Genomic DNA, 27,429 nt, shown 5'->3' on the forward strand with positions numbered 1-27,429 from the left:
TGTGTATGAGCGCGATATAAATAAAATATCATATCATATCATACAGCACCCCCACTTTTTCTTCATGCACTTATTAAACCTACCCTGTCTGTTGCCTTAAACCCAGCACTTGCCACTTGCTTGCTGCACTACCAATGTTTGTTGCCTTTATTATTTATTTATTATTATTTATCTGTTCTCCTTAGCTCCGCAATTTCCACTTCTCCTCCCTCCCATGCACTTTTACTGTCACCCTGCCCGATGCACTTGCGCGTTCTCAATGTCACTGGGCCTAGTAAAATCGTTGTTTTCTTCTCCCCTGTTCCCCTCCCTTGCTTTGTCGTGCTCTGAAACACTTGTGTACGAGCGCGATGGAAATAAAATATCAATTCAATTCAATTCAATCCTTGAGGATAAACAATAAAGTACTTTTAGCATCCTAAGACAATAAAAAGCTGCTCTGGATAATTAATTTATCTGGGCTGTCCAATAAAAGGTTGAATTCCCTGTTAATCCTGAGGTTTCTGACATTAGATGCATTGCATATGAGATACGGAGACCAAAAAGCTGTGGGGATCTGGTGGGGATATTTGAGCATGTTTCTGGGATCTAACAAAAGGATCTCAGTCGTTGCAAGACTCGGTTTCAAACCATCCTAGACATCCATTCATGAACATTAGAAAGAATCTTCATTAGGGAGAAGTAGGTATCAGAAGAGCCAGAAACTTTAACGGTTATTTAACTATCATCTGCGTACGAATGGTGCTGCAGGTGCAACTTTTCAAAACTGTTCACCAAAGTTTGGATGTGTATATTAAACAAAACGGGGGGATAAAGGTGAACCTTGAGGAACACAACAACTTAGATGGAAGTGGTCTGGCTGTAAAAAAACCTCTCAAACCAGCTAAGTGTGTGAACATTCATCATGGTTAGATTATTTAAGTGTGCCCGCAAGATAGCATTATTTACCGTATGAAACGCAGTCGCAGTTCAAGCAGGAACAGCGTGGAAAAATTACGTATGTATGCATTAGGGAGAATGTCATCTCAGACTGCGACCACGGTAGATTCAGTGCCATGCTTGGAGTGAAAGCCAGATTGATGGGCATCCAGAATAATATTATATTCAAGTCTATGAAGTTGTGTGGTAATAATTTTCTCCAAGATCTTCATCATCTAAGATGAATTGGCGATAGGCCTCAAATTGTTTATCAAAGAAGGGACCAGCATAGGTTATTTCAATAGTGGTGAGATTAATACCATCTTTAAAGAGGTGGGCACTATACCTTGTGTAAGAAAGGGATTAACTAGCTCTTTGACCATATTGGCTACGTACGGAGCTGAGTAACCAGCTACTATATCTGGAAGGAAGTACAGTTTAGATTGTGTGGGTTTAAGTTTCTTATGTAACGGTAGCACTACTTACTCAGAGACTTCTGGAAAAGCAAAAGAGACAGCTTTAGATAGGTAATGTCAGAGATTCGGCCAAAAGGCACGCCAGCCTGTGGTGTGCTGCCTTATGGGGGAGCCAACTGTGTAGCTAGGAGCTCTGCCACTATGGGGTTTCCCCTATCTCTGTGAGAGATTACAGGAGCCTGCCCTACGATTTGGAAGTCTTGGGATTGCAGAAAGGGGTTGATCTTGCAAGGTAGGGTGATTTGATGCCAGGTCATTTGGGGCCTTTTAGATATTTATTGGTGAAAGGATAGATTGCTCCCCACAGTGAAACTGAGATATTCTGTTGAGTTGATTAGTTGCAGGTTAACACTGTCCAAGTGCATACCATACCAAGTGCATACCATCCGGCCACCCTTGGTTTGGTAGATTTGAGTTTCAAGTAGACAATTGGTATTCTTGTTTGGATAGTAGCAAAGGCTGTGCGAAGGGGGGTGATGTCCTTTAGGAAAGCTGAGTGTCATTCATGAATGTATGTATTGAGATGTTAAAGTCAGTTAAAAGTGCTGCCAGGTGTTCCATGTATAGACTGAATAAGACAGGAGAGAGAATGAAGAACAGGGAGACCCTGATCATTGTGTGGCAGGATGTCAACTTCAGAAACCCCATATGGATGGCCTGCTGTCTCCCAGATAGGTATGAGGAGGATCATTTTATGATGGTGACTGCAAAGTCCATTGGATTAGTAGTTTAATAAGGAGGGGCAGTAGCCTGTCATGGTTGACCATGTAGAGGGGGACTTATAGGCAAGCATCACCTCTATCAATAATTTGCAAGGTGACATCAACCACTTGCATAGTGGCTATCCACATGCTGCATTTGGGGCAGGAACTGAATTTGTAATCCTGAACCAGGCAGAACTGATCAATTTTTGGGAGTATTTGATTGGCCACTACCTTCTCAATGATCTTTACGATAAAAGCAGGGGTTGTATGATAGGACAGTAGTCTGCCAGTTCCTCAAGGGTGTGGGTGGGCTTTTTTAAGAGGAAGCATATGAGCCCTGTTTTTAGTCTATCTGGAAAAGTATCTTTGCTAAGAGATGAGTGAGTTGGCTATCCTGAGATTTTCCCAGTCATGGTGGTACCACAAAGTTGTTTGAGGCAGTACATTGGGATAATGTCATCTCGCTAGGCAGTGGGTTTAGTCAAGCATTTATTTTTATGCAATACCACTTGGTCCACCATGGGGTCAGAGCATTGATGGACGGTGAGAAAGAGGGCCTTGATCCTACTTTGCAATGATGTTGGCGTAATAAGTAGCTTTGGACTCTGTGATGAGGGTCACAAGTTAGGAACATATACCCTTGAGAGCTAGGAGATGTTCTCGTTCATGTGCTTTATGCCACTTATTTTCTAAGTACATGGATTGGGTGTACTAATGCAAAGGAGGTTGTCCTGGCCTCCCTTCGTTTGAATGGCATATAGGTGTCAGTCAACTCCTTCCAGGTTTTGAAAAAGGAGACAAAAAGGGAGGAGGTGTTTCCAAAACTTAATTTATCTTATTCCAATGTTCTCAGTATTTTTATCAAGGCCCAGAGCCCAGCCGGTAACATACAGTGCTGCCATATTTGGCAATCAAAAATGCATCCACCAGAGGGCCAACCTTGTTATGTTTCTGACAGAATTTGTTAGTGACCTTCTTGTTACATCACATTTTGTTTTGCCTGAAACCTGTGAGGATTACAGCGAAGATTGGCATATATGGCAAGGCATCAGCCTGATTAGTTCTCCTTCCAGTTTAAAATATAATGTATTCTTTCTATTTGTACACTTGTTCGGAACCATATGTTTTTATTTTGATTTGTTAAATACAAGTTGGTTGAGCTTAGAGTGTCACTGTCTCTAATTGTGCTGTCACAGCTCTCAGAGTGTGGGCCAATAAGACAAAAACCATCAATATACAATAGCATAGGTTCTCATTGATCTGCAATGTATAGAACATCTAAGAACATCTAAGTCATATTTAACTCATAACTAACAATATAATAAAAGTCCAGATGTATGTTTGTCCCTTTATGTTTGTCTGATGCAGTTGCTTCGCTGTTGTTGCCATTGGCGGGAGCTGTTGCCTTAGGATATATATATACACAATGCCAATTTGCATAGCTTCACTTGTTGTCACCGCTTGAGGGAGCTGTTGGCTTAGGATATATAGTGGTCATACAGTGTCAATGAAAACCTGCACTTTGTCCCCTGTACAAATGCCTGTACACTAGTTATTAATATACAGGCAGAATAGTAACTATTAGGCAGCCTTCCTTCACTCCTCTTGATCTGCTAATCTTCTGTATTAGCTTTCAATGGCAGCTAAAGGTAGCCTGAGGTAGAGTCTTTTTAAAGAGGCCCATGATAATCCTTCACAGACTTAGATCAATATGTTTGACCATTTTTCCAGCAGTCTCTATCTAACCACCAGGTCGAAGGCCAAAGAAAAGTACAAAAATCCCAGTGACCAAAGTTCTTACATTAGTATTAGGTATCTTGGTAATGCTCCTATGGTGGAGTTTCACCATGATATGCCAGGACTAAACCCCAACCAGAATCAAATATATAACAGCCCATACCAGACACTAGGGGGCCATAGTAGATTTGACCCTAACACAATGGTACATGGCCATCAAGAAAGACCAGTGTTTGTGGATAGATTCATTAAAAATGGAAACCAGCATAGGGAACAATTCCCACCACATGAAAGACAAAATGTGAATTATGTACCTTGCCAAAATAGTCAGTGCCCACCACAGGTTGACCGTGGTCAGAGGATGGTCACACCACTTTCCCATCTCCTGTGTCACGGGAATTCAGAGGGATCACAAACAGAAATAAATCTCCTCAAAGGTACCAGAACAAGAATAGTTAGGGTCAATTCAATCCTTACCAGCCCAGACCACAAAGGGATGAATTCAGAGACATGAGGCTTCCTTACGGGTCCAGCGGTAACCTTGCTGGTGCTACCGGCGGGTTGCCACCAGACCCGTAATAATTTACTGGTGCCTGACCTTCCGGTGCCACCAGCTGATTACGAGTCCAGCAGCCGGGAAGTCATGTGCCGGTATATTTGTTAATCCCCATTCCCCTATGGGAGTGGGGACACGGAAGCACTGGCACTGTTGCTAACAGTGTCGGTGCTTCTGTGAAGGGTTTGACTACCATGACAAATGTGCCCGGCAGGGTCAGACCTGTGGGGCACAGCAGCTCCGGCAGGCAAACACGTAGTTTGCCGGCCCGGAAACCAGAGTGCCGGTGAGCTTACCAGCACGCTTATTTCCACATCAGCAAGCTTATAATGAGGCCCAAGGACAGGTTCCAATGCTTAGAGGCCCAGGTTGAAATGCGGTCCGAGCAAATAGAGGAACTATGTGCAGTCAACAAGCAAGTGAAGGTGCAGAAGGTCATGGGAGTGACCTTGGACATAGGCGACAAAAAGTGACTAGTTAGTCATTTTTGTCATGTTGTGAACACAGATACCCATTAATCACCTTTGAATTAAAACACAGAGTTGTCTAACGGGTTAAAACCAAGAAAACACATGAATGAAATTGAGACAGTGAACAGTAACACGCACAAAAAGTGTGGTTTAACGTGCATTGGAAATAAGCAGTAGGAAATAAAAAATGAACAGGAAAAAACAAAAGAACAGCGTCTCAGATGTCAAATTAAAAAAGAATATGCAATATGAAAAGGAAACAGAAAATGAGGAGTCAGGATAAACAGATAGTTTATCCTTACTTGATAACCAAAATACCACTTATACTCCACAAAAATGAAAATTCCCCAAAAAGTAGATGAGGGTCAGTCACCTAAGGAATATTGAACCACAGGTATTCCAGGAAACATAAATGACAGGTACTGTGCAAAATGCAGGTAAGTATCACACACCAGAAACTGACATTCTGTCACCTGACACTTGTGAAACTACACAGTCAATGGCTTCCAGAGTGGAAGTAGGTGGAAAGGGCCCAGACAATGGGGAAAGAACAATGAAGGAATGGGAAGTGAACACTGGTGGTCCCAAGTCAGAGGGGTAGTCAGTGGCTACACTTAACATGGGTGCTGATTCTAGGAGAATAGACAAAGCAATTCAAATATAAATGGGCAAAAAGGGGTGTAAAATGTCATTTCATATGCCCCTTTGCCTAGCAAAAACTCAGGCTGGTCTGAGAAAAGTAAGGCGTGAGAGTAGTAACAATTTACACTTTCTATGCATACTAGAAGAATTTGAGGATAGATATTATGCTTCTATCATTGTTGAAGAGAAAAATAATATGTTTGCAATGATGACACAGGGGCACAAGCAACAATAATGTCAAGGGAACTGATGCAAAGCATCAATGAGGGGAGATCTCAACATAATTGTGTAATGGTGAGGCAAAGTGAAGGCTCTCTGCACAATTTAATTGCAGAAGAAATACTAGGTGTCACTGAGGTTGACATAAAAATAGGGAAGCATAGGACGAGACAGGAAGTGTTGGTCATACCCATTAACGATATACCCTCCATGTAGGGACTATTTGATCAAGGAGGCTTTCATCGCTCATTGATGGGGTAAATGGGGTGTTGTGATCCTTAGCCAAAAAAACACTGAAACCTAAGAAAATAATGACCCACAGCAACAGTGTAAAACCATTGCTAAATCAATCAGAAAGTGCTGTGAAATTATATCTTCAGAATGGCTGTGTGCCTAGCGTCACTGTTATGCTCATGTGTCAGGATGAAATGCAAGGAAAAAAAGAAAAACAATCTTCTGAGATTTACTTGGACCCTAAGAAAAACAGGCAAACAGAGATAGATGAAAACACATTGCACTTTTATTTAGATGAAGAAAACTGCAAACCAAATATTACTGCAGATTCAGATCAGGAAAAATACATTTCAACAGTTGCAGAAATACACATGGGAGAAGGGCAGCCATGGATCCCTATCCATGTAAATGGGCATCCTGAAATGATTTAAGCCATTTTGGCGCTGTAGCAGGAAAGTAGTTTCATTAAAAATCAACCCATTTTTGGGCTGGATGACTCTGAATTGGGCCAAAGAATTGCAGGAAGATGCATGCTAAAGATTACAATTGGTGCTTAAAGCATTCATCACAATGTTTGGATTGTAAGTGGAACACAAAATACATTCTATGTGGGAAATGATGTTATGCACAGAGTGTGTATGGTTTTAGATTTCCTGAATCAAAAGGCCTGGTCTAGATTGGGTGGAACTGCACCTGAATTTGAAAACAGAAGACAAGCTTACCATTGTGCCCAAATGGTGCCATATGCAATTGGTCTTCAACTGAAAAAGGAGATTACCATTCCTGCATTTACCAGACAATTTACAGTAGTGTTAAAATATAGAAAGGGGCAGCAGATGAAAGATTCTGATGCATTTATGTGCCTCAATGAATCAACAAAACAGCAAGGGATAAAATATGAATTTACACCATTGGTGAAGCTTGGGTATGGTCCCATCCGAATACTGGTGGATAACAATGTTGTCAGGACATTCATTTGGAAGAAAACACAGCGTTAGGGATGACAGTACAGGAATCTTACTAGAGTGATTAGGAATATCCCTGGAGGTCATGTGACCTCACAGCGCGAATTACCGGAGTCATTGGAGTTCAAACCAAAGGGAATTTATTAGAATTCAGTCAGTATACACTAATTAGATGGATGAAGTGATATTCTGTCATCAGGATAATTGTCTCCTATTTGAAGTGGGTGAATCTGAAAGAGAAAAGCAGAATATGATATGATATGATATGGCATTTGTAACGCACCTGTACACACGTGTTATTGTCAAGAATATTGAAGTGGAGGTCAATATTAAAAACTATTTGAGGGTAGCTGCTCTTCAAAGAGACACTCCCACTCAATTAGAGGAATGTACAGAAGTTCCTCCTTTGTAGGATTTCCCAGATTTTTTTTGGTAGAAAGGCACTTTGAAGCGGCAGATGCTTGCACAAATGAAGAAGGGAAAGATCAATTGAGGAATATATTTATGGAATTCAAACAGGTGTTTGCCAAAGATGCCTATGACTTTGGGCTGACCGATTTTCATATTGCCACACTAGCAGAAGGACATGATAGGGAACCAGTATTTGTGCGACAATACAGATTACCCCTAGCATACTGTAGTCATTGGCTGAAAAAATTACAAATTTGAAATCTAGAGGAATTATTGGGCGTATTCATAGTACATCAAATACCACCATAATAGGTGTGCTGAAGCCCAATGGTCAATGGCGCATGTGTGGGATTTGTGAGAATTGAACAAGAGGGTACCTGTTTCAAGGTAGCCCCTCCCATGTATTGATCAGGGCCTTGCACACGTTCAGGGATCAAAGGTATTTACCACCATGGATCTTACCGCTGGGTAATTCTGTGTACCCCTAGCTGAAGATATACAAAAAGTATTTGCATTTTCCTTTGACAAATTACAATATGCATGATCCAGACCCATTTTGGTTATATCAATAGTGGGAGTGAATGTGATATATTCCTGAGCAAGGCACTCACAGATGCAGCTGAGAGAGGTGCTAATACAAAATGAAGATTTAGAAGGTAATTTCAATGAGATTAGATATGTGCTTGGTCAGCTACAAAAGGCTGGGGCAAAAGTATCTTTACAGAAAGCACAATGGTGTAGATAAAGGGTACCTTTTCTAGGCCATGAATTGACAGAATATGGATTAACCCCACAAAAGAAAAAGGTGAAAGCAATTCAGAAAATGTATGATCCCACCACCCAAAAAGTCTAAAGAGTTTGCTAGGAATGATAGGTTACAATAGGAAATGTATTTAAAATTATGCAGAGATTACACAACTTTTGGCCCGATTGCTGAAGCAAGGTGCACCCTGGAAATGGGAAAAGGGACAACATGAGGCAGTGGCCAATTTAAGAGACTGTTTGAAGAAAGCCTCATGTTTGGCATCTCCAATAAAAAATAGCAGAAATAGGATTATTGTAGAAATAGGATTCACAGATCAATGAATGTCGGTACTGCTGCCAGAAACATGATACAAATAACTAAACCACTGCATATTCCAGCAAGGCATTGTCATAGGTAGAAACCAAATTTAGAGAATGTATGAAGGCACTTTTAACCACTGTCTGGGCATTGCAAAATGTTCATCCCATAATTCAAGGAAAGCAGGTGTTTGTTGAAACAGATCACCAACCTCTACAATCCTTGCAAAGTAAAAGGATCAGATCAGGGAAATCGGCCCATTCAAGGATTACTTCATGGATGTTAGTGTTGCATGGATTCCCAGCGTAAGTAAGATATGGACAGAACAAAAAGATCCCAGTTTCTCAAGGGCTAGCAGAATTACATAATTGTGCAGCTGTCTTTGCACCTGAAGACACAGAAATAGCAACACATTTAAATGTATTTGAGCGATCCCCACATAAGGCCTTCAATGAAGAAACATGCAAGGATCTCCCAACCATGTATGTTGATGGATGTGCATATCACATGAAAAATGATTCTGAAAAAGGAACTAGTGGCAAGTATAGGAAACTGGTGGGTTAAATGTGATGGAATTACAAGAGTAATCATGAGGTTAGGTTCTAAAAGCAGTAAAGTTGCAGAATTGGCTGCCATTTATAAGGCATTATCTACTGCAGTAGAAAATAAACTTAAAGAAATAGTTTTAGTTACTGATTACACACTAAATAGTTTTGTGGATTATTTGCTTGGCTGGAAAGTGAGAGGAATGCTCACATATAACAAGAAACTGCTGAAACATGGCAAAATGATCCAAACCATAGACAAAATTGTTTCAGAAAATGACCTGATCATCCATTGGATGAAGATATGTGGTCATTTGAAAAAAACATGGGAAGACAAGGAAGGAAATGACAAGGAAGATCAATTAGCCAAAATTGGAGCTGTGATGGGGGATTTATTTCCCAATGAACACCTGCTGGGTGAAATCCAGGTGGATGCGATAACACGCTCCAAAACTCAGAAAACAGTTTATCAGCCTGATGCAGAGTGGAGCTTTGATACTCCTGATCAAGACTTGATTAAAGCACAAAAAGAGGATCTTATTTTAGGCCCATTTTATAGCCATTTGCTAGATGCAGAACACAATCGTCTGACTGAAGAAGACTGCAAAAGGAAATATGAATTGAGGGTGTTAATAAAAACAGGATAATTTGGTTGCAAGATGGACTAATGATTAGGTAATTCATGTCAGGTGATATCCAATGGGAATTTACTTTGTCATTTTGGGGGTTGATGTTACATCATATCCATAACAGTGCCATAACTGCAGGCTCTAGGGGTTCCTAGAAAACTATGGACATTTTAAAAGATTATACCTATTGGCCACACATGTCACATGATGTAGAACTCTATACTTGGGGATTCTTAGAGTGCACACCATTTCAACCTGTCTCCCCAACCCACATTGCAGTATTAATGAAAAGGGATTTGACACCCCGGGTCAGATTTGCAAAATGATTTTTTGTAGGCCCTGTGCAAGGATCAGCAAGGGGAAACAGCTATTTGTTAACAGTCCCTTGTTTGATGTCTAAATGGGTGTAGCTCATCCCAGCGCAAACCGTAGCCACTTTGTTAGTCAATCATTTTTTTTCAAGATTTGGTTTACCTCAGAGAATAGAATCAGTCAGTGGAAGCCATTTTACTAGTGCAGTGATGACAAAGTTGTGACAAATCTTGGGTGTGAAGAAGAAGTTGCACATTTCATATGGGCCCTCCTCTTCAGGGGGAGTGGAACGCTATAACAGGTCAAAAGTTGAGATGGTGAAAAAGTTTGCAGCTGAAGCATGATCTAGCTGGGATCTGTGACTTCTTTTGGTGTTAATGGCTATTAAATCAACACCATCTAGATCAACAAATCATAGTCCACATGAAATCTTGACAGGTAGGAAAATGGTTTTGCCACAGTATCTGCTTTACATAACCAATGAACAGGTCCTTGTAAATACATCCAAAATCCATGAATATGTGGAAGAGCTATGAAAGCACCTGTAACATGCTTTTGCGTTTGCACAGCGGAATTTGGAAAAAGCTGCTGATAGTGCAAAATTGTACTACGACAAGAAAACATCTGTGAAAGAATATGAGGTGGGCGATCAGGTACATAAGTAAAACTTCGGGAAAGGTAAACATCAAAATTAAAAATTCATTGCATTATGGCACAGGCCTTTTTGAATTGTAGATAATGTTTCACCTGTAGTCTACAGAATAGCCATAAAGGAGGGTGAGTTAACAGTGGAACAATTTGTCCATGTCAATCAGATTAAACCCGAAACATGAGATACGGAGGTTGGAACAAATTGAACAAACTAGTAGGGAGTGAAAAGTATACTTGTATCCTGAAACTGAAGCACTTGCATCTCAGGAGATTCACCAAAGCAGGTATGTAGGTGTGAATTACATAAACATATCAACTTGAAGTGCAAAGGGGTGAAAAGGAGGTACATGAGGCGAGTAACTGTGTATATATTTTAAGGTGAACATGAAAAGGTGGGATGAAACAGTTGAGTATATACATTCAAAAAAATTAGAACAAGGGGTATAAAAAAATATAATGAATATTCAGAAAATAAATAAAAAGAAACAGACAGGCTTCCAGGTGACAATAGACATTTTGGGACCCCCCCAATAACTTTGCCCCGCCTGGACCAAACCTCACCAACCTTTGTAAAAGAATTCATAGTAGGCCATATAGTTTTTGTACAAAGTTTGGTGAGGATTCGTCCAGGGGGAGCGAAGTTATAGGCCGCCCAAAAAGTGTTCTTCCTATGGACACAGCAACTTAACCATAACTACCGTGGCTGTGAAAATAAATATATATATATATATGTATATACTCAATTGTTTCATCCCACCTTTTCATGCTCACCTTAAAATATATACACAGTCCGTGAACACTCCAGATGTCCTGGGGCAGACTTGTGGTGTTCGCGGACACTTCAGATGTCCTAGGACATCTGTTAGGACATCTGTACCTATTTCTGCATTACAGGCTTGAGGAAAGCAGTTTTTGGATGGCTTATAACCTTTGCGCCACTCAATGAAACTGCATGTAATTTTGTTCTAGAACTAATCCTGAATGGTTTTGCAAAGTTTTGTGGGGTTCTGTCAAGAGGGGGCAAAATTAGAGGGGGGGACCCAAAATATCGTAAAGGCATTTAAATATGGTGTCATTTGACAAATCTGCAAAACATTTGTCAAAACAATTTTGGATCTAGATATAAATGGTTTTCTAAAGTTTGGTGGGATTTCTCAAGAGGGAGAGAAATTAGAGGGGGGTGGTCTCAACATTTTTAGATGGCTTATGACTTTGTGTTGAATTATGAATTTGACGAATGTGGACAAAGGTTTTGAGAAAGATTATAGACCCAACCTTCAATGTTTCTGTAAAGACTGAATGGATTTTGTCAAGTTATATGACTATTGTAAGTACATACATTGTGACACTTTAAAAAAAATAAAACATGGGCGGATTTTGAGCAAACACGTGTGGAGCATTGGCAAGGACATTAAAGCATGGTTTTGCAAATGTGCCCGTGTATTATTTTTTGACAAGTGTAATAATGTAGGTACAAAACATAGTCATATACCTTTGGTGACTGAGGTATAGCCTGTGGCCGTGGGCAGTAGCCAGATTGTCTGGGTCATGGCATAAGATCATGACGCGGACAATCTGGCTACTGGCCATTACCGCTAGGGACGGAAAATGGTGTTAAAGTGGCTATGTCTACCTGTCTATGTGGTAAAGTTATTCGAGGGTAGGATAGGTTTGAAAGGGAAAAAAAGTGTTTGTGGTAATAAGTTCATAGGGTTTTGCAGGCTGCCATGGTAAGGGAATAGGGGCTGTGTATGGATCCCCTCCTTCTCTTTCCATGTTGGCTGTCTTGGAAAAGGATTTTCCTTCCTTCTTACAGCGGGACGCCACAGCGGCCCCTCTATAGGTAGAAACATCTATGTTTTTGCACCCTGGGTTCCCGCTTTGGGATCCAGGGGTGATAATGGCCTTTATCCTCCATTTCAGGGGCTGCAATGGACGATAATGGTCTGTAGCCCTCCTTATTTATGTATTTATTTATAACGCACCAATGTCCGCAGACATCAGGCTGTGTGGTTACAGTATTTGTTGAGGAAGATCAGGTGGAGGAAGACAGCTTACTACTTGCTGAAAAAGGAATAACATTTCTGAGAGCATTGCGGTCATTGGATTTCGTGTGGCGGCGCATGGAGGTGGTCCCGTAGGAGTACTGTCCAGGTAGTCTGCGACTGAGTAAAAAATTGCACTCAGTGCATTTCACTTTGGTAGCTGCAGCCTTTTGGACACTCCCATCAGTAGCAAAGAACTGGCACACCCATGATTCGATCTTGGTGCTAGAAGTAGGCACTTCCTCTACCTCATCTTCTTGGTCTTCTTCATTGTCTTTGGAAGTACTGTGCTTTTTTTGTTGTGAAGGTCCTCCAGCTGGTGGTGGTGGAGGCTCATGGGGAGGAGGGATGGCAATAACTGATGCCATTTTTAAGATAAATAGCAGTTTTGATAAATTCTTCCAAGTATGTACTGTGTACTAAATTGGTAATGGATAATGAGTATGAAAAGGTGTAGGTGTGCAAGGAAAATTTTGAAGTTGAAAGTCCCTAGATCAGTAGAAAATGCAGTTCCAAACTGTCTGCGAAGGACAGATCTTATCGTGAAGCGCGGATGGGTTCTCGGACACGTCATCATGCCGCGTGCCTGCGTATGGTCATGTGGCACTGTCCGGAAGGTCCGCAATGAAGTCAGATGTTCGTAGATGTCTACGGATGCAAAACTAGTTGAAATGGTTGCAAAAAGTGTATAGAAGTGTTAAAAAATGATTCTAGAAGGTGGGAAATGGCACAGTTTTAAGGTGACACTTCGTAAATTGGACACAAATATTGTTATATTTGGTAAGTATGATATTAGTAAGTTCTAGGAAAATAGCATGCACTTGTAAAAACCTATGAAATTCCCTGAAAAAATGTTGTTAAAGGGACGTTATGGTTAAGTTGCACTAATAAAAACCTATGAAATTCAGTTAAAAAAACATTGTTAAAAGGACGTTATGGTTACAAGTAAAATTGAAAAACCCCTGAAATTCGCCAGTTATGGTAAGCTAAGCAACCATAACTTGCGCCATCACCATGCACTGCTAAGACTAACACCCAGGACATCAAAGATGACATCACAAATAGCATTGGTGACATCACTGATGACATCACATGTGCATTTACTTTTCATACATGGGGTTGTGAATGTAATGTTGACAAAAAAGTATCAGGGATTATCTGGAGATGTGTAATAAACTACATACTTCATCACACAATGTGGTGTTCTAAAGAACATTCCATTGCAGTGTTCTTTCTAGTACAAGATCCTACTCATACAGAAATTTAGGTATTGGCTGTGAAGAGGGAAAATGGGATGACCCCTTCCCCTGATTCTCGTCCAGACCATGGCCTAGGACGTCACGACCCAAGCACCCCCCGAGAGAAAAATTCAACCTGCTCCCTGCCACCCCAGATGTCAGTATCCACGGTGGCCATGCCCCACATGGCCAGGGATCCTGACCGTCCATCAAACCACGTGCGGGAACCTCCGATGGAACTGACATCGACCATATGGATCAACTCGATTAGACAGTAACCACAAAATACCGCCATCGTTAGAGATGCCATGACGACATAGCCAACGGACAAGAGCACACGTGCCACCAATCACATTGGATACACACACTCCAATCCACATGAAGAACATACTCAGTGCTATGACATAGAGGATCACTTACACCCACACATGCATCATTGTTATGTTTCACATAGGCCACCTACAGCACAGCTGAAACTCAAGACGCCAGAAGAGCTCGTGTACATGCTTGCAGATGCTTCCTCACCACTAAAACCATGAAGATGTAACCTTATATATGGACTGATGCACATGATTCTCTGTCGCCCCTCGCGACCCCCATATTATGGACCATGTACAGCCACCCATAAGCCAGGCCAAGGTAGGCTGCAAAGCAAGAGTCCCCAGGTCAGAGCACCACAGACAAGGCTGCAAGGTGCTGATCACGCAGGACGAGGCCCGACGAGAACCCCACAGCCAAGGCCGCAATGTTGCAATCTACATGCCGAGCTCCCCGCGACAAGGTTACACCAGCCACTGCTAAATGCTCCTCAGAACCGAAATACAAATCAAATGCTCATAATTTTGCTCCAGCCACGGTCTCACAACACGTGACCGAGCCGACCTGATATGATGCCAAGCCTACGGGACAGAGAAGCGCTGGGGTCTCATGTCTGGGACAGACTGCAACAATGAAGTGACAAATTGGACACCTACAGCGATGGGAAAGACAGACACACTAGCCAATAGTCAGATCTGTCCATTGTCTGCCACTGATATATAGTCATACTTTGTTGCCAGCACCAGGTACACCGCGAGCTGGGAACATCGATGGTCCCAGGCTTGGGGGCTCGCGGATGAACTAATCAGAATACGAGGGGCTCACCATGAAGCCACTATAGTTTAGCCAATGACTAATTGTCCCTTTGTAACAACTTTCTTGTAACAATTATTAGGGACGGTCCAAGCGTACCACCTGACCCTTTCCCCACCACTAACCGTCTTCTCTATATGTGTCTATACTGACTCTACCACTCGGGGAGCCAACCCGAGATAGCGTTAGGTTTTAGGGCCAGTCTTCCTAGGTGACGCACGTAGTGGCGTCATACTGCTAGAAAAAGGGCCTGCAAGCCCACCATGATTGAGAGATCTCTCGGATGCCTATGACCTGTGAGCCCGTCCCTGCCTGGCTTATGTAGTAAACACCAGTAACTCTTTGCTCCTGTGTGTGTCTCATACTCTGTTGGGACGCGGGAGGAGTTGGGGTCTCCCCAACACCGGAGGTCCACGGACGGCCCTGCTGGCCCCCGGGAAATTACCCCGACAAGTTGGAAGTACTGCTGAGATCTGCTGAGATTGAGCGAGATCACAGCAGGGCCGCTTGCATTAAGGTAGCCCGGCAATGCAGCCCCCTACACCGTTGCCCCCTTTTGGAGGACTACAGGACCATCGCAGAACTGCGAGATGACGGGACAGTGCAATCCGGAGATTGGCTGTCGGGAGCCGAATTGAGAAGTATCCTGCCCGCGGTTGGCGAGTGTCCAGGTGTGGTCCAAATGAGGGGAGGCGGCATGCTGATTGGGAGGGGTGTCCGCAATTGAGCAGTGACTATTGTGTAAGTTGTAGCAGGGACTGGCACGAGGGCCATCCCTTCCAGTGCTACAGAGCAGACTGGGTGGAGCTTTAAGCATCCACGTGTGATTGACGGATCGCGCGGATTGCTCTAGATCGCGGGCACCTGTATAAGGGGGTGTGACATTCCTATGAGCTGGCAGTGTAGATCAATGAATAGATAAAGATTCCTATTGATTGAGTGTTTTAGCTCTATGAATAGATGACGTATTCCCGCAGGAGGTAGCTAGATTGTTTCTCAGTGCGGAAGACAGTTGGCTGGTTAAGCTCCCCTAGAGAGGGGGCGTATCACATGCGAGGTGATGCAACGTGCACAGTACGATTGTAATAACAAAGTAATTGATGAATACTCCACTCCAGACATGGTGGGAAGACAGCTGTAGGGGTAACGGGGGACAAGGTGGCGCGCATTGATTATTTGCTGAAATCGTATGTACCGGTAAAACTTCTTCTAGTGGTTGGTGACGTCACCCATAGGGCTTGCATAGGACACTGCAGTCTTTTTCTTTTCCTCCAAGAGTAATAGGCACAGAGACCCGCGGTAAGGGAAGGGTGAAGGGGGAGAGGCGGCCACGCCCCGAGAACGCCGGCACGTACTCTACAACTGGGGCAGCACAAGGAGGTGGTGTGGCGGGTGGGAGGGGGATCAAAAGAGCCTATGCTGTGCAGGCAGTGAGGGCAAAGGAGAAGGATGAGGAGTTAGAAGTACGTTGTAGGTGCACCAAGTAGCGGCGGCACAGGAAAGGTGGGACAGTTTAAGGCATACCTCACGGGGCATGCAGCCGCAGGGGGCTCCGTGCACCACAGGTCGAAGGGGGCCGTAGTTCCGAAGGAGAAGCACAGAAGAAAGAGACATTGTTGTAAAGATCGAGAGGGCGGTGGCATTGAGCACCAGTTATTGTAATAAAATAAATAGCTTTTTCTTGCAGCGGAAAGTCAGAAGACCCCAATTTACGGGGCCAGGTAACGGTGGTATTAAGAAATTGAAGTTATATAATGTCTACATACTACGGGATAGGGGCAGGAGCAGGGCTCGGGCTTAGGGCCAGCGCCTTAACCACACCACTCCAATACATCTGCACAACACTAATACCACACAGAGATAAAATAGTAAAGTACAGTATTGAATGGACACAAGGGACAGACAACAAAATAAGGATATAATGGCCGCCCAATGGCAGTTTTGATATGTGCACCCAACACTCGCTGTTAGCGTATCTACCTAACATGTATAAGGGGAAGAAACTAGCGAGTCACCTAGAAATTATTGACCTCTGGAAAATTTTCCAGGGGTGCACTCCAGGGGTACCAGATATGTTCACAATGCAGGGGATAAAGGAGGAGAAGGCGAGCGGGGAGGGCAGGTGCAAAGTGCCCCAAAATCCCCCCAGTACTGAGGAAAGCGAGGAAGAATCAGAAGGATCATTCACAGTTGCAGAGGTAAAAAAGGAAGGTGAAGCAGAGACACCCTTAACTAAACAAGTGAACGTGGAGGCAGAGGGCTGTATCCAATGAGGGAATTGAGGGGAGCTACCCGATCGCAATTAACGGTTGCTGAGGGATATTCCAAACCTGCATACAGCCCACCACCATACGCGCCAGCAGACAGCTATCAACAGGGGGTGGGCTAGGAGTGCAGCAGATGCAAAACAAACACAGGTAAGCACTGGGGGCGAAAAAAGGACGCAGCTAGACTTAGCAAGTATAGGACCAGATGAATGGATAGCAGCACAAGTGCTATTAAAGCTTCGAGGGACATTAACAGAGGAAGAGGAGGAAGCGGTGAAGAGAGTGGGTAAAGAAGAGACAGAATACACACAGAGAGGGTGTGAGGTAAGTAGAAAGGAGGAAGGGAGAATGACACAGGAGGAAGAAGAGATGTTGGAGGTAAGATTAACAGAATTGAGGAAAGCACGAAGCGTGCTGATCAAACAGTTTGAGCAGGAAGAGCGGGAAAGGAAGGAGGGGAGGAAGGGAAGTAAGGGGGACTAGGTAAGGTTAAAAGGGCAAGAGGAAGAACAGAGGAAACGAGAAGAGGACCGCATAGGGGCGATCACAGAAAGGGTGGCACGCATGGAGCAGTCGGAGGTTAGGAGAAAAGAAGAGGAACGAGAAGAAAATGACAGAGAAATGGGATTATGGAGAAAGAAGATTATATCAGAAAGCGCACGAAAATATGAAGAGGGGAAGGTTATAGAAAGTATACTGGCAAGGGAGGGCAGAATATGGGGAAACAAAGAAGAAGAGGAAAAAATATTAGAACAGGTAAGCGATGCAATAATGAATGAGATTTGTAGAGCTCGAACGGCAGTAGGTGGTGAAGTCGGCAAGCAGAACAAAACACTGCAAGGAGAGACACGCAAGAAACAAGGAGCCAAGACATACACACGTGTAGCAATAAGGAGGTATCAACATACACGTGTAGCAATAAGAAGGTAGCGACAATACCACAAAAGGGGGGCACGGAGAAGACAGGTGAGTACACAGACATAGGGCCTCATTACACGGTAGGTGCTGAACCATGGTGCGCACCATGGTTCATGCCAGTAATTTACTGATTCCGCCATGGCGGAATGGGGAATTACCACCCCATTATAAGGTTGGCTGGTGGTAATTCCCCCTTCCTCCATGGCCCTTCCCCATTTCCATTTTTGCCCCATAGGGCATAATGGGAATGGGGAAGGCGCTAATTACGGTACCGCAAATTGCGGTACCGTAATTAGCACCAAGGTCCCTTTGCGAGTCCCTACTTTGACGGCTGGTCTACACCAGCCGTTAAGGTCGGATCCCGCAAAGGGACCTCGTAGTAAGGCGGTAAGGGTTAACGGTCACCGGTTGCATTACCGGTGACCGTTAACCCTTACCGCCTTCCGTGTAATGAGGCCCATAAACTTAGGGACCGTCACAGTGGGGGGAAAACGCCCAGGTCCAGGATTAACATTTTCAGATGGATTTTGCAGTGAGGAAGAGGAGGGATCATGTGGAGGACGAAGTGATGGAAGTGGGGAGGGGTTAAGCAAATCATACATAACACACAGACTGTGGGTCATCGTGGGAATGTGAGATGCGGGAAGAAGAAAACACAGGGAAGGAAAAGAAAAGGCAACTAAGAGGAAGAACGCCATGGCCACTGACACTGCACAGGAGCACACGCCATATGTTAACAGACTCAGGGACCTCCCATGACGCAGAATGGAAGACTTAGCTGATAAACACAGGAAGAGTACAGTGGGTGAACATAGGAGGAGCAAGAGCATAGGGGATGATAGAGCAACGCAACACATTACTGACTTTATTGAAGAACTTTCTGACGTGGAAGAGGGCAGTGAATACACACACACATCCCCGCACAGACGATCGCCAGCAGAAGTGAAGGAGTACACTCTAATGCCATTACTAGAGAGAGGGGGAGCAAGGCCACAATATGTCCCATAGAAACATGCAGACAAGGAAAATATCAAATGCAGACTCCCTTCCCGGAGCGGAGGGGCCAGGAAATGGATATATGAAATGGAAAAACACATTGCAGGGCAAAAACTAGCAGTGGGTGATGTAAAGGGATTGTTCATTTCAATACTAGGTGACGCAGCAGATGACATTTGGAAGAGGACAGGATTTCCAGGGGTAACTATAATCGACACATCACATGATGAGGCGCCATTCGCAAATTGCAGACACGTGCTATGGCAGGCGCTGAGGGTGCAATACCCAGACACTTCAGATATAGGAGCAATAACATCACGCAAAATGTGTGAGAGTGAAGATCCTGTTGATTATATCCAAGAGATTCAAGAGAAGTGGCGCCAGGAAACGCGAGAACCGTGGGACAAAACACTAGCAATTATTTATCATATACCGATCCAAGGCCTTCCAGAACCTGTGCATAGACAGTTAAAGAAATTAGTAGGAATGGAAGCAAAGGCATGGCCAGAGATACAGCTGACAGTAGTGCACCATTGTAGGTTATGGCAAGAAAAGATTAAACAGAAAGAGGAAGACAGAAAGACAGATGAGGCGAAATTGGTCCAAAAGAAACTGTCCAAATTTGCCATGGAAGGTGCGCTGATAACAGGCCCCACCCAAGCCACCCCGGCAAGAGACATTACAGAACAGCAAACAGCATCACTACAGCAAGCACAAATGACAGCACAGCAAATGCCACCACCCCCACCATACACAGCACAATACACAATGCAGATGGGAGGTGGATACACTCAAATGGGAAACGGATACACGAACAACTACCGGGGGAGGGGTGGGCACACGAGAGGGAGGGGATTTGGGCCAGCAGCACCACCGCAAGGGGGAGGGCTCCAGGTGCCGAACCAATATGGGCAACAGGGATATTCAGACAACATTGGGGGGTACCCATGGCAAGCACGGGAGCCACCAACGTGTTGGACATGTGGGCTGGTAAGACACATGTCACGCACATGCAGAGAAAGACCGGCACAGGCATGCTGGGGAGAACAAGGGCAACAGGGTTGCAATGAGGGACAACAATTCTACCAACAACAACAATGGCAGCAGGGGAGAGGAGCACTAATGCAACAGCAAGCATCACCACTCATACAACAACAAGCACCACTACCACCTCCTCAGCAACAATTACAAACATACACACCACAACAACAGCAAGTACAGTACCAACAACCACAACAACAGGCACAACAGCAAGTGGCAACAGCACAACAACACGTCCAGGCAGTACAACAGCTCACACAAATACAGGATGACAAATTACTACCCGTGGACACACCAATACAACAGACACAATTGGGGAGGGTGACAATACTAGGTCACAACACATACACAGGGAGTGGAGAGTCACTATACCCACAATAGGACAGCCCACAGATGCCTTTGATGTGTCCCATCCTATCGGTAACACCTAACCCTGCGGAGGAACCACGCATAAAGTGGCGATAGGTGACAAAACATTTTCTTTCCTAGTTGGCACAGGCGACACTAGGTCCTGTATTAGGGAAGGGAAGTTCAATTTGTCAGGCGAAGCTATGCACACTCAAGGATTCTCTGGGGCTCGAGGGTTGGTTCCTTTTACTGATAACATCTCCTTATCTGTTGTAGATCATGACCTGTCTCTACCACTGCTATACTCAAAGCAATCGCCAGTAAACATACTAGGGAGAGACATAATGAGCAAGTTGAACATGACTATATCTTTTACTGATAAGGGAATAGTGTGCTCCACACCAGGCATCAACATGCTCACAGCACGACACATACTTCAGGCCTACTGTGGCAAAACAGTAACGAGGGCAGAGCCAGTGGATGGGGACCTCTTCAAATATGGAACAGACATGGCACTAGCATGGTTACCAGGAATTGAGGGCAAGGTGTAGAGGAGACCAGCAATTTACCGTTTCAGAACAGAAACATCGACCAGGGAAGGGGCTATAATGTCAGTGGACATAGAAAGCATTGTGGCAACCACAGACTAGATTGCAGTTCACTCACAGGATGGGGAGGGGAAAGTCAAGGAGAGCAGTAATAGCACTGGCAGAAGCATGCAGGCTAACAGAGGTGTCAGATGAGGAGCTGTTTTCAGATGAAGCAGGAGATGGGGAGATGGTATTCCAGATGAACATCTATATTTGGTTGCGAGTGACATACAAAGAGGTAGCACAAAAAATGGCAATGGCACTAGAAGCACCAACCACTATCCAGGTACCTTTCTATGAGGAAGATTTAGCAGCAGTGCCCGCCTCTCTATGGACCTCTAGTCCATATGATGTAGGCTGCATAAAAAGCATTGGAGGAGTAAAAATAAAGCTAAAGAAAGGTGCAATGCTGCCCAGGGTGAAAAAGTACCCATTATCCAAAGAAGCTGGTGAAGGGATCTATGAAACAATAACTGCCCTAGTGAATAGAGGAATACTGATACCATCAGAGTCACCATGCAACACTGCGGTGTGTCCTGTGCGCAAACCAAAGGGAGGGTCCTGGCGTTTCATACAAGATCTGATGCCCTTCAACCACATTGTAGAGGCAGAGTACCCAATAGCAGCTAACCCAGCAACAATACTGTGTGGAATACCAGCAGAGGCGTCACGATTCACTGTGATCGACCTCAAAAACACCTTTTTCTCAATACCTCTACACCCTGACTCACAAGACTTAACAAGTTTCACATACCACAACACAAAGTGTAAACACACTAGACTAACACAAGGGTACTGTGAGTCACCATCCATCTTTACCAGAGTAATACAAATGGATCTAGGAAACATAGAGATGGAGAGTACAGTGCTGCAATATGTAGATGACATCATCATCTGCAGCACCACTGAGGAACAGTGCAGGAGGGACTCTGTAAAGAAGCTCACAGTGTTGGCTGAGAAAGGATACAAGGTTGACAAGGTGAAGCTGCAGTACTGTCAAGAACAGGTGCTCTATATCGGGCAGATCATTTCACAAAAAGGAAGGATCATTGCACCACAAAGGGCACAAGCAATAACACATACACCACAGCCACAGACAGTAAGAGAATTGCAACAATTTTTGGGCCTTTGCAAGTACTGCAGGGCATGGGTCTTTGACTACAGCTCATACATAGGACCATTGCTCGAGGCCCTTAGAGAAGCACAGAGGGGTGAAAAGAAGTTGGGACGGACAAGAGAAATGACAGAGGCATTCAACGAATTAAAACACGCCATTTTGACTGCACCACCCCAATTACGAAGAGCAATTCTACATATTCTCACATTTTGATACTGCAGTAATGAAAGCAGTACTGACACAAAAAACAAGCATGGGACACAAGCCAGTGGAATTTTACAGTGGCCATTTGGACCCTGTAATGATGGGTCATTTCCTGTGTAAACAGACCCTAGCCGCAGCAGCATTTGTGGTAGAAAAATCCTCCTCAATCCCTATGGGATGCCTCACCACGCTATACGTGAAGCATGCCCTTTTTACAATAATGAACAAGCCAAAATCGACATTGACCACTCAAAGAGCTACAGGTTACATGATCATACTCTTGAGACCGGAGCTGAAAATAGTAAGATGCAGTAATGTTAACCCAGCTCGATTTATAGCAGAAGAAGTGGAAGACGGAGAGCACGCACATGACTGCACACAGGCAATTGAAATGTGCTCAAGTACCAGGAGAGTGGAAGAAAATGCTCTAGAGGGGGGAGAGATAATGTACATAGATGGGTCATCAACAATTGATCAGAGCGATGGGATAAGAAGGACAGGAGCAGCAGTAGTAGGATTGAGGGAAGATTGGACTTACGTTCCAGTGAAATGCGTACAATTACCACAACACTATTTTGCACAAGCAGCAGAGCTAGTAGCACTCATTCTGGCCTTAGAAGAAATCAATGAGAAAAGAGTAACTATATACTCTGACAGTGCATGTGTTACATCAACAGTACACTCAGGACTAATCAAATGGCAACGAAGAGTGTTCAGAAGAGCAGACAGTACCCCTGTACAACACGCTCTCATACTGGCTGAACTGATTGAAGTAATTAATTACCCGGAAGAGGTAGCATTGGTAAAATGTCAGGCCCGCACTAATGGGGATGACCCAATATCAAGAGGCAATGAAACAGCAGACGCACGTGCAAAATATGCTGTGTATTTTGGCGAGACATGGGCCCTCCAAGAAAAACAAAAAGATAAGGGGGGGTTTGTGATGCTGGAAATGCATCAGAGGGACAGGGCCTCTGAATCCTTGTCCTTTTCTGCCTTTTATCGTGTGTTCTGTTATGTTTTCTGCCCAGGAGTCCATGAGGGACTCCTGGCAGTGCAGCTCTCTTTTGGTTTGGTGAACAGACCCATGGGATACCCTTATGGCACCCATGGGTAGGGGTACAACCCTGTGCCCCTAGTGTATGTTTTTGGGCACCTGTGGGTGGCCCACAGAGCAGGGTATGGGCTGGTGGCAGCTCCATGCTGAATTGGACAGGTGCTCTGGGTGTCCTCCATTTTGGGATACCCAGGCCCTGCCATTGGGATCAGTTGATTCCTGATAGAAAACAAGATGGCCCCTGTGGCCTCTTGCTTTCTATTGCCTGTTGTCTTGTTTTTCCCAAAGTCCTGGGAAGCCCTGACTCTGTCCCTTCCCCCTGACTGGCTGTTGGGTGGAAGTTCCATATATGGTGTTGTTGTGAAGGCCCAGCTAGACTGACTGGAGCCTTCCCTTTGACTGTATGTTGTGGGTACCTCCTGTGGGTGGGACCTGGGTGAATGGAGTGTGTGACCAATATACACTTCTTGTTGTGGTTGTCTGGTTTCTGGCATGTGAGACAAAGACTGAGACAGCCCTGCCCGAAACTGGCCTGAATGCAGTGTGTAGTGTTGAATGGCTGGGTACTTGTCCCAATCCACATTCCTTGTTGTGAGTGTCTGAAAGGGAGGAGTGTGGCCTGAATGCACTGTGTGCCTGATTGGCTGACTGACTGCATGAATGCCCTTCTGTGTGATTGGCTGCTGTGTGTGTGCCAGCAGTGTGGATGAGAGACAGAATAGTATATCTGGGGACCTCTCACCACTGGAAATTGTTCAGAAGCATTCAGAAGCTGAGTCTCCACTCAAGAGTAACTGGATTTGCTGATCCTCGACGTCCAGCTGGAAGAAGAAGACTTGCTGTGGCATTTGCTTCGACAGAAACTGAAGGTTGTCGAAATCGTCGAGGACTGACCCGAGAGAGGACCTGGCTAGGCGCCCTCTTCCCGTGCTCCGAGGGACCATCGAGCACCGCTGAATCTTCGCCGAAGCGCCCTGGAAGTCAGACCCTCGAAAGGCTGCCGACCCGAGACGGGACCGCCGAGGAGATCGAAGTGAAGCACCCGGACATCGACGCCGTCGAAGTCCATTGCCGTCGACCAGGGTTCGCAGGTCTGTGTAACCACTGGAGGCCCGTCGAAGTTGTGTTGCCCAGCCGTGGGAACCACTTGACGCCGTGCCGCCGACGACCGGAGCCGTCCGCTCCTTGCCTAAGAACATTTGACTCGAAGGACTCCCTCGTCCGCACCGTCGACCGCTTTTGTCCTGCCGGAGAAAGTCGAGGACGACCAACGTGCCGAGGAGAATCCGCCGGTGGGTTTCCCGCCACCTCACGACCCCAAAGACTCGAGCGACTCGACGCCCTTGCTGGGCTCCCGTCTCTACAATCTTTGCGGTCCAGAACTATTGTCATCGAGGTGCCCCGCACACCTCCGCCTTGCAGGACGCCGACGCCCCGACGCCGACGAGCACCGCTCGGACGAAGCTGCCGCCTCTTCGACATCGTTCTACCCCGTTTGTCGACGGACGTTCGACGCCCCGTGCCTCCCGCTTGAAAGGGAAGGCATTCAAGAAGGGCCGTCGATTCCCCGTCGCCGAACCCCGAGGTCTTCGACGTTTCTCGACGCCTCTCGACGATCCGTGACTCCTGCTTTAAAGGGGGTCATTCAAGAAGGATCTGTCGACGCCTCTTCGAAGAACTCGACTCCACCAGGTACATTGGGGGGGTAAAAACATTGTAGGAGAGAATAAGACTATTGAACAATATATGGACTGGGCTTGGGATATATCTCTTTATTTTACAGGTTGCCCAGGTGGGGGGATCTCCACACAGAACTGTGTCCAGTAGCTAGGGCCAGTATTCTGCCTATTGTTTTCAACCCTCTGTTATCTCTCCTCTCTCTATTGCTGGTTTCCTTCTTATTGATCTGTGTGCCATTTTTACAGTATTGTGAATGCACTTTAATGAGGTCTAATATTAGTGGTACCACTTTAGAATTGTAGATATTTACCATTATTGATTTTCCTGAGCACAAAGTGCGTTATTGTGATAAGTGTACATAACCCTTGAATATTAATTATATAAAGACTGTGTTTTCAGTAATACAGTGTGTGGACATTCCTTTTTGGGGGCTTGGGGATACACTGTACTTAAGGACCAGCCTGCATCACCTCCTGAGAAGCTAGGCCTTGATTGCTCGCCCATTGCTACCATAATAGAGAATCTTGGCTGGGGTCCTCTGTGCCTCTCCTCTACCATATAGAGAGCAGAAGTACAGACCCCCCACCGGTCTTTACAAGCTGGTGGCAGCGGTGGGATGCTTATGGTTTTAAGACTCAGTGTATAACCGTGCCACTTACAAAATATCCGCACTTTTATTAGATTAAGGTTCGGGTGTGTTCCAAATAACTGCATTACAAGCAATGGAGTCCATTGCAAATGGTAAATTGACTCGGATGAGCTTAGAGGCTCTCCAGAGTGCTTGTGAAGCCAGGGAGTTAGACTTTGTGGATAAGTCTAGGGCTGAGCTGATAGCTGCCCTGGTGGATTACCAGACTGATGGTGAAACCCTTGATGAAGGGGGGGATGCAACCAGTGAGGACTCTGCCCCTGGGGTTGTCGCTGAATCTGTTTCTGGGAATGCCACCATTCCTGCTGCCTCTGTTCCAGACCCCAGCAATTCCATGGAACTTGAGTTATTAAGGATGAAATTGGCCTTTGAATATCGCAAGTTGGAAATAGAAGCTGAGCTTAAGAAAGAGGAGCTGGCACAGCAAGTGGAACTCAAGAATAGGGATCTTGCGCTCAAAGACAAGGACACTGAATGTCAGAGAATCCAGTTAGAGAAAGCTCGAGTGGAGACTTCAGCTAGACCAATTGAGAGTGGCAGGTCCCCAGCCACCAAGTTTATGAAAGATTTGGTTGGTGTGTTTGTGGAGGGTTCAGATATCCTCCAATGGATCGAAGCGTTTGAAATGGCTTGTGCAATTCATGATGTAGATAAAAGAGATTGGGCTAAGTGTTTGTTAAGCAGAGTGCCTCAAACTGGATATGACTGTATTCTGAAGCTGAGTGTGGAAGAAAGGGGTCAGTATGAGTGTATGAAGTCTGCTTTGATTGCCAAGTTTGGCAAGACACCTACCCAATACCTTAAAAGGTTCAGGGAATTTAAGAAAAGAGAGAATGTGTCTTGGGTTGACTGGGTGAGTACTGCGCACATGAACATGATGGGGTGGATTGATGGATACAAGGTGAAAACTTTTGTTGAGTTGTCCCACCTCTTGTTTTTTGAGCATTTTTCTGAAGCCTGTTCACCAGAGCTGCGTCAGTATGTGGCTGACCAGAACATTTTGGACCCCTTTAAGCTGGCTAGGTTGGCTGACAAGTGGGTCTCCCACCGGGTGTCCCCTAAGGACTCTAGTGGGAAGGACAAGGACAAAGAAAAGGGGGCCTCTCAGAAAGCTGAGGAGTCCCAAAAGCAGTCACAGTCGGGTAAACCAAAACCTTCCTCTCCTAAGACCCAAAAATCTAGTGGGGATAAGTCCTCTGTGGGTGGGAATAAGAGTAGTGGTCCACCTGCTGCAAAGCAGGTTCCCAGTGGTTCCAGTACCGTACCCCGCACTCCTGGCACTTGTTGGGATTGTGGGGCTCTGGATCACAAAAGGGGTGACCCCAAGTGTAAAGGTAAGGCACTTGGAGTACAGGCTGTCAGCCTGACCTACCCTTACCCCGTGTCTGAGGTGGAGGCCACTGTCCTCCCCTCCTCTACAGGAATCACATTTGGTGCTCCGGTAGAGATTTCCTTAGTGTCCCTTGGGGCCTGGGACCAGTACGCAGAAGTACTGGCAACTATCCCGCAGAACACCCGTAGGTTTTTGAGAAGTGTCCTCTTGAATGGCCAGCCTTCTACTGGTTTGAGAGACACTGGGGCAAGCATGACAGTGGTGGACAGGACCCTGCTCAAGC

The sequence above is a fragment of the Ambystoma mexicanum genome, chromosome 9 (genome assembly GCF_040938575.1).
Source record: "Ambystoma mexicanum isolate Mex_15411 chromosome 9, UKY_AmexF1_1, whole genome shotgun sequence".
NCBI lineage: Eukaryota > Metazoa > Chordata > Amphibia > Caudata > Ambystomatidae > Ambystoma > Ambystoma mexicanum.